Source organism: Carassius gibelio, chromosome B3, assembly GCF_023724105.1.
Source record: "Carassius gibelio isolate Cgi1373 ecotype wild population from Czech Republic chromosome B3, carGib1.2-hapl.c, whole genome shotgun sequence".
Taxonomy (NCBI): Eukaryota; Metazoa; Chordata; class Actinopteri; order Cypriniformes; family Cyprinidae; genus Carassius; species Carassius gibelio.
Genome location: NC_068398.1, coordinates 46,092,531 through 46,100,030, shown reverse-complemented (window position 1 = coordinate 46,100,030; position 7,500 = coordinate 46,092,531). Strand labels below are relative to the sequence as shown.

The 7,500-nt window shown below is 51.5% G+C and overlaps 1 protein-coding gene and 12 non-coding genes across 13 annotated transcripts in view; all 13 read left to right on the top strand.

The window, feature by feature from the left end:
• The window catches only part of trnan-guu (transfer RNA asparagine (anticodon GUU)), a 74-nt gene extending 14 nt beyond the window's left edge, over nt 1–60 (top strand). The window contains exon 1 of the tRNA in view: nt 1–60. This exon is cut by the window's left edge and continues 14 nt beyond it. This is a non-coding gene — a tRNA (tRNA-Asn).
• The window catches only part of LOC127951795 (pentraxin fusion protein), a 421,943-nt gene that overhangs the window by 183,493 nt on the left and 230,950 nt on the right, over nt 1–7,500 (top strand). The gene's annotated exons all lie outside the window — the stretch shown is intronic.
• trnak-cuu (transfer RNA lysine (anticodon CUU)) lies at nt 853–925 on the top strand. Its single transcript has one exon. It is a non-coding gene; the product is annotated as a tRNA-Lys (tRNA).
• trnan-guu (transfer RNA asparagine (anticodon GUU)) lies at nt 1,057–1,130 on the top strand. Its single transcript has one exon. It is a non-coding gene; the product is annotated as a tRNA-Asn (tRNA).
• trnak-cuu (transfer RNA lysine (anticodon CUU)) lies at nt 1,795–1,867 on the top strand. The gene has a single exon. It is a non-coding gene; the product is annotated as a tRNA-Lys (tRNA).
• trnan-guu (transfer RNA asparagine (anticodon GUU)) lies at nt 1,999–2,072 on the top strand. Its single transcript has one exon. It is a non-coding gene; the product is annotated as a tRNA-Asn (tRNA).
• On the top strand, nt 2,865–2,937 carry trnak-cuu (transfer RNA lysine (anticodon CUU)). Its single transcript has one exon. It is a non-coding gene; the product is annotated as a tRNA-Lys (tRNA).
• On the top strand, nt 3,069–3,142 carry trnan-guu (transfer RNA asparagine (anticodon GUU)). The gene has a single exon. It is a non-coding gene; the product is annotated as a tRNA-Asn (tRNA).
• On the top strand, nt 3,807–3,879 carry trnak-cuu (transfer RNA lysine (anticodon CUU)). Its single transcript has one exon. It is a non-coding gene; the product is annotated as a tRNA-Lys (tRNA).
• trnak-cuu (transfer RNA lysine (anticodon CUU)) lies at nt 4,692–4,764 on the top strand. The gene has a single exon. It is a non-coding gene; the product is annotated as a tRNA-Lys (tRNA).
• trnak-cuu (transfer RNA lysine (anticodon CUU)) lies at nt 5,705–5,777 on the top strand. Its single transcript has one exon. It is a non-coding gene; the product is annotated as a tRNA-Lys (tRNA).
• trnan-guu (transfer RNA asparagine (anticodon GUU)) lies at nt 5,909–5,982 on the top strand. Its single transcript has one exon. It is a non-coding gene; the product is annotated as a tRNA-Asn (tRNA).
• On the top strand, nt 6,647–6,719 carry trnak-cuu (transfer RNA lysine (anticodon CUU)). Its single transcript has one exon. It is a non-coding gene; the product is annotated as a tRNA-Lys (tRNA).

Genomic DNA, 7,500 nt, shown 5'->3' with positions numbered 1-7,500 from the left:
ATAGGCTAGCGCGTTCGGCTGTTAACCGAAAGGATGGTGGTTCGAGCCCACCCAGGGACGAAGCAAGCTTTTCGCAGCAATGTCGGCAAGCACAGACTTTAGCACGCTTGTCCGCTGACGCGGCGTCTGTAGCCCCTTTTCAGAGTCAACAGCTTTGCGAGTCATCTTGTGTCAAAATAAGACAAAGGGTGCTGAGTGATTGTTTGTGTCAGCTCAAGTTTGCTGTGGAGAGTTCGTGTTTTGTTTTCCTTGTTGTGGAGGCCTGTGTGGTCCAGGGAGGTCCTGCTCAAAATTCCCTCTAGGACCGCCACAAAATGCCACCAAATTGCTTCTCCAATCATATGCTGTCGGAGTTTGCAAACTGTATTCACACAGCGAGACAGAACTCCATACCTGGAACCTTTGATGAGTTGGCTGAACTAATAGCCTTTCAGGCTGTTGAACCAGAGCTCTGCTCGTTCAATCTGTATTCCCCAGCAACAGGCATGGCTAAAACAAACATAGAAGACTCTATGCCTAGTGTGGCCAAACTCTGTCCTGGAGGGCCCTGTCAGGTAGAGTTTCACTCCAGCCAGCTCCATCAGACGTGCCTGGAAGTTTCCGGTCTCTGTGGTGAGACCGGGTTCAGCAGCTTAAGTTGAGTTTCTTTGTGCTTGGAGCCAAGCTCGTCAGACCAAGCAACCTCCAAGATCGAGGTGGGACGCCCCTGCTCTAAGCCTACCGCTAGGCTTAACCCCAACCTTACCCGCGAGATGTTTTGTCAAGCCTCTGCGAAAAGCGAGGCTCTGTTTGCTCATAAAATGTTTGGCAGTTCTCAAAACAGACGTCAGCCTTGGGAAAGTGACTGCCGCTGCCCGGCTAGCTCAGTCGGTAGTGCATGAGACTCTTAATCTCAGGGTCGTGGGTTCGAGCCCCACGTTGGGCGTGCCTTTTGGCTCTCTCTCGCCCCTCCCAATGGGTGTAATTCTCTTGAATTAAGTTTGCTGACGCAGGACTAGTGTCGCGCCCAGCGTCAAATTCTTTTGTGACTGTTACCCACAAGACCTTACACTACCAATCTCTGTGGCGCAATAGGCTAGCGCGTTCGGCTGTTAACCGAAAGGATGGTGGTTCGAGCCCACCCAGGGACGAAGCAAGCTTTTCGCAGCAATGTCGGCAAGCACAGACTTTAGCACGCTTGTCCGCTGACGCAGCGTCTGTAGCCCCTTTTCAGAGTCAACAGCTTTGCGAGTCATCTTGTGTCAAAATAAGACAAAGGGTGCTGAGTGATTGTTTGTGTCAGCTCAAGTTTGCTGTGGAGAGTTCGTGTTTTGTTTTCCTTGTGGAACTCCATACCTGGAACCTTTTATGAGTTGGCTGAACTAATAGCCTTTCAGGCTGTTGAACCAGAGCTCTGCTCGTTCAATCTGTATTCCCCAGCAACAGGCATGGCTAAAACAAACATAGAAGACTCTATGCCTAGTGTGGCCAAACTCTGTCCTGGAGGGCCCTGTCAGGTAGAGTTTCACTCCAGCCAGCTCCATCAGACGTGCCTGGAAGTTTCCGGTCTCTGTGGTGAGACCGGGTTCAGCAGCTTAAGTTGAGTTTCTTTGTGCTTGGAGCCAAGCTCGTCAGACCAAGCAACCTCCAGGATCAAGGTGGGACGCCCCTGCTCTAAGCCTACCGCTAGGCTTAACCCCAACCTTACCCGCGAGATGTTTTGTCAAGCCTCTGCGAAAAGCGAGGCTCTGTTTGCTCATAAAATGTTTGGCAGTTCTCAAAACAGACGTCAGCCTTGGGAAAGTGACTGCCGCTGCCCGGCTATCTCAGTCGGTAGAGCATGAGACTCTTAATCTCAGGGTCGTGGGTTCGAGCCCCACGTTGGGCGTGCCTTTTGGCTCTCTCTCGCCCCTCCCAATGGGTGTAATTCTCTTGAATTAAGTTTGCTGACGCAGGACTAGTGTCGCGCCCAGCGTCAAATTCTTTTGTGACTGTTACCCACAAGACCTTACACTACCAGTCTCTGTGGCGCAATAGGCTAGTGCGTTCGGCTGTTAACCGAAAGGATGGTGGTTCGAGCCCACCCAGGGACGAAGCAAGCTTTTCGCAGCAATGTCGGCAAGCACAGACTTTAGCACGCTTGTCCGCTGACGCAGCGTCTGTAGCCCCTTTTCAGAGTCAACAGCTTTGCGAGTCATCTTGTGTCAAAATAAGACAAAGGGTGCTGAGTGATTGTTTGTGTCAGCTCAAGTTTGCTGTGGAGAGTTCGTGTTTTGTTTTCCTTGTTGTGGAGGCCTGTGTGGTCCAGGGAGGTCCTGCTCAAAATTCCCTCTAGGACCGCCACAAAATGCCACCAAATTGCTTCTCCAATCATATGCTGTCGGAGTTTGCAAACTGTATTCACACAGCGAGACAGAACTCCATACCTGGAACCTTTGATGAGTTGGCTGAACTAATAGCCTTTCAGGCTGTTGAACCAGAGCTCTGCTCGTTCAATCTGTATTCCCCAGCAACAGGCATGGCTAAAACAAACATAGAAGACTCTATGCCTAGTGTGGCCAAACTCTGTCCTGGAGGGCCCTGTCAGGTAGAGTTTCACTCCAGCCAGCTCCATCAGACGTGCCTGGAAGTTTCCGGTCTCTGTGGTGAGACCGGGTTCAGCAGCTTAAGTTGAGTTTCTTTGTGCTTGGAGCCAAGCTCGTCAGACCAAGCAACCTCCAGGATCGAGGTGGGACGCCCCTGCTCTAAGCCTACCGCTAGGCTTAACCCCAACCTTACCCGCGAGATGTTTTGTCAAGCCTCTGCGAAAAGCGAGGCTCTGTTTGCTCATAAAATGTTTGGCAGTTCTCAAAACAGACGTCAGCCTTGGGAAAGTGACTGCCGCTGCCCGGCTAGCTCAGTCGGTAGTGCATGAGACTCTTAATCTCAGGGTCGTGGGTTCGAGCCCCACGTTGGGCGTGCCTTTTGGCTCTCTCTCGCCCCTCCCAATGGGTGTAATTCTCTTGAATTAAGTTTGCTGACGCAGGACTAGTGTCGCGCCCAGCGTCAAATTCTTTTGTGACTGTTACCCACAAGACCTTACACTACCAGTCTCTGTGGCGCAATAGGCTAGCGCGTTCGGCTGTTAACCGAAAGGATGGTGGTTCGAGCCCACCCAGGGACGAAGCAAGCTTTTCGCAGCAATGTCGGCAAGCACAGACTTTAGCACGCTTGTCCGCTGACGCAGCGTCTGTAGCCCCTTTTCAGAGTCAACAGCTTTGCGAGTCATCTTGTGTCAAAATAAGACAAAGGGTGCTGAGTGATTGTTTGTGTCAGCTCAAGTTTGCTGTGGAGAGTTCGTGTTTTGTTTTCCTTGTGGAACTCCATACCTGGAACCTTTTATGAGTTGGCTGAACTAATAGCCTTTCAGGCTGTTGAACCAGAGCTCTGCTCGTTCAATCTGTATTCCCCAGCAACAGGCATGGCTAAAACAAACATAGAAGACTCTATGCCTAGTGTGGCCAAACTCTGTCCTGGAGGGCCCTGTCAGGTAGAGTTTCACTCCAGCCAGCTCCATCAGACGTGCCTGGAAGTTTCCGGTCTCTGTGGTGAGACCGGGTTCAGCAGCTTAAGTTGAGTTTCTTTGTGCTTGGAGCCAAGCTCGTCAGACCAAGCAACCTCCAGGATCGAGGTGGGACGCCCCTGCTCTAAGCCTACCGCTAGGCTTAACCCCAACCTTACCCGCGAGATGTTTTGTCAAGCCTCTGCGAAAAGCGAGGCTCTGTTTGCTCATAAAATGTTTGGCAGTTCTCAAAACAGACATCAGCCTTGGGGAAGTGACTGCCGCTGCCCGGCTAGCTCAGTCGGTAGAGCATGAGACTCTTAATCTCAGGGTCATGGGTTCGAGCCCCAAGTTGGGCGTGCCTTTTGGCTCTCTCTCGCCCCTCCCAATGGGTGTAATTCTCTTGAATTAAGTTTGCTGACGCAGGACTAGTGTCGCGCCCAGCGTCAAATTCTTTTGTGACTGTTACCCACAAGAGCTTACACTACCAGTCTCTGTGGCGCAATAGGCTAGCGCGTTCGGAGCAATGTCGGCAAGCACAGACTTTAGCACGCTTGTCCGCTGACGCAGCGTCTGTAGCCCCTTTTCAGAGTCAACAGCTTTGCGAGTCATCTTGTGTCAAAATAAGACAAAGGGTGCTGAGTGATTGTTTGTGTCAGCTCAAGTTTGCTGTGGAGAGTTCGTGTTTTGTTTTCCTTGTGGAACTCCATACCTGGAACCTTTGATGAGTTGGCTGAACTAATAGCCTTTCAGGCTGTTGAACCAGAGCTCTGCTCGTTCAATCTGTATTCCCCAGCAACAGGCATGGCTAAAACAAACATAGAAGACTCTATGCCTAGTGTGGCCAAACTCTGTCCTGGAGGGCCCTGTCAGGTAGAGTTTCACTCCAGCCAGCTCCATCAGACGTGCCTGGAAGTTTCCGGTCTCTGTGGTGAGACCGGGTTCAGCAGCTTAAGTTGAGTTTCTTTGTGCTTGGAGCCAAGCTCGTCAGACCAAGCAACCTCCAGGATCGAGGTGGGACGCCCCTGCTCTAAGCCTACCGCTAGGCTTAACCCCAACCTTACCCGCGAGATGTTTTGTCAAGCCTCTGCGAAAAGCGAGGCTCTGTTTGCTCATAAAATGTTTGGCAGTTCTCAAAACAGACATCAGCCTTGGGGAAGTGACTGCCGCTGCCCGGCTAGCTCAGTCGGTAGAGCATGAGACTCTTAATCTCAGGGTCATGGGTTCGAGCCCCAAGTTGGGCGTGCCTTTTGGCTCTCTCTCGCCCCTCCCAATGGGTGTAATTCTCTTGAATTAAGTTTGCTGACGCAGGACTAGTGTCGCGCCCAGCGTCAAATTCTTTTGTGACTGTTACCCACAAGAGCTTACACTACCAGTCTCTGTGGCGCAATAGGCTAGCGCGTTCGGAGCAATGTCGGCAAGCACAGACTTTAGCACGCTTGTCCGCTGACGCAGCGTCTGTAGCCCCTTTTCAGAGTCAACAGCTTTGCGAGTCATCTTGTGTCAAAATAAGACAAAGGGTGCTGAGTGATTGTTTGTGTCAGCTCAAGTTTGCTGTGGAGAGTTCGTGTTTTGTTTTCCTTGTTGTGGAGGCCTGTGTGGTCCAGGGAGGTCCTGCTCAAAATTCCCTCTAGGACCGCCACAAAATGCCACCAAATTGCTTCTCCAATCATATGCTGTCGGAGTTTGCAAACTGTATTCACACAGCGAGACAGAACTCCATACCTGGAACCTTTGATGAGTTGGCTGAACTAATAGCCTTTCAGGCTGTTGAACCAGAGCTCTGCTCGTTCAATCTGTATTCCCCAGCAACAGGCATGGCTAAAACAAACATAGAAGACTCTATGCCTAGTGTGGCCAAACTCTGTCCTGGAGGGCCCTGTCAGGTAGAGTTTCACTCCAGCCAGCTCCATCAGACGTGCCTGGAAGTTTCCGGTCTCTGTGGTGAGACCGGGTTCAGCAGCTTAAGTTGAGTTTCTTTGTGCTTGGAGCCAAGCTCGTCAGACCAAGCAACCTCCAGGATCGAGGTGGGACGCCCCTGCTCTAAGCCTACCGCTAGGCTTAACCCCAACCTTACCCGCGAGATGTTTTGTCAAGCCTCTGCGAAAAGCGAGGCTCTGTTTGCTCATAAAATGTTTGGCAGTTCTCAAAACAGACGTCAGCCTTGGGAAAGTGACTGCCGCTGCCCGGCTAGCTCAGTCGGTAGTGCATGAGACTCTTAATCTCAGGGTCGTGGGTTCGAGCCCCACGTTGGGCGTGCCTTTTGGCTCTCTCTCGCCCCTCCCAATGGGTGTAATTCTCTTGAATTAAGTTTGCTGACGCAGGACTAGTGTCGCGCCCAGCGTCAAATTCTTTTGTGACTGTTACCCACAAGACCTTACACTACCAGTCTCTGTGGCGCAATAGGCTAGCGCGTTCGGCTGTTAACCGAAAGGATGGTGGTTCGAGCCCACCCAGGGACGAAGCAAGCTTTTCGCAGCAATGTCGGCAAGCACAGACTTTAGCACGCTTGTCCGCTGACGCAGCGTCTGTAGCCCCTTTTCAGAGTCAACAGCTTTGCGAGTCATCTTGTGTCAAAATAAGACAAAGGGTGCTGAGTGATTGTTTGTGTCAGCTCAAGTTTGCTGTGGAGAGTTCGTGTTTTGTTTTCCTTGTGGAACTCCATACCTGGAACCTTTTATGAGTTGGCTGAACTAATAGCCTTTCAGGCTGTTGAACCAGAGCTCTGCTCGTTCAATCTGTATTCCCCAGCAACAGGCATGGCTAAAACAAACATAGAAGACTCTATGCCTAGTGTGGCCAAACTCTGTCCTGGAGGGCCCTGTCAGGTAGAGTTTCACTCCAGCCAGCTCCATCAGACGTGCCTGGAAGTTTCCGGTCTCTGTGGTGAGACCGGGTTCAGCAGCTTAAGTTGAGTTTCTTTGTGCTTGGAGCCAAGCTCGTCAGACCAAGCAACCTCCAGGATCGAGGTGGGACGCCCCTGCTCTAAGCCTACCGCTAGGCTTAACCCCAACCTTACCCGCGAGATGTTTTGTCAAGCCTCTGCGAAAAGCGAGGCTCTGTTTGCTCATAAAATGTTTGGCAGTTCTCAAAACAGACATCAGCCTTGGGGAAGTGACTGCCGCTGCCCGGCTAGCTCAGTCGGTAGAGCATGAGACTCTTAATCTCAGGGTCATGGGTTCGAGCCCCAAGTTGGGCGTGCCTTTTGGCTCTCTCTCGCCCCTCCCAATGGGTGTAATTCTCTTGAATTAAGTTTGCTGACGCAGGACTAGTGTCGCGCCCAGCGTCAAATTCTTTTGTGACTGTTACCCACAAGAGCTTACACTACCAGTCTCTGTGGCGCAATAGGCTAGCGCGTTCGGAGCAATGTCGGCAAGCACAGACTTTAGCACGCTTGTCCGCTGACGCAGCGTCTGTAGCCCCTTTTCAGAGTCAACAGCTTTGCGAGTCATCTTGTGTCAAAATAAGACAAAGGGTGCTGAGTGATTGTTTGTGTCAGCTCAAGTTTGCTGTGGAGAGTTCGTGTTTTGTTTTCCTTGTGGAACTCCATACCTGGAACCTTTGATGAGTTGGCTGAACTAATAGCCTTTCAGGCTGTTGAACCAGAGCTCTGCTCGTTCAATCTGTATTCCCCAGCAACAGGCATGGCTAAAACAAACATAGAAGACTCTATGCCTAGTGTGGCCAAACTCTGTCCTGGAGGGCCCTGTCAGGTAGAGTTTCACTCCAGCCAGCTCCATCAGACGTGCCTGGAAGTTTCCGGTCTCTGTGGTGAGACCGGGTTCAGCAGCTTAAGTTGAGTTTCTTTGTGCTTGGAGCCAAGCTCGTCAGACCAAGCAACCTCCAGGATCGAGGTGGGACGCCCCTGCTCTAAGCCTACCGCTAGGCTTAACCCCAACCTTACCCGCGAGATGTTTTGTCAAGCCTCTGCGAAAAGCGAGGCTCTGTTTGCTCATAAAATGTTTGGCAGTTCTCAAAAC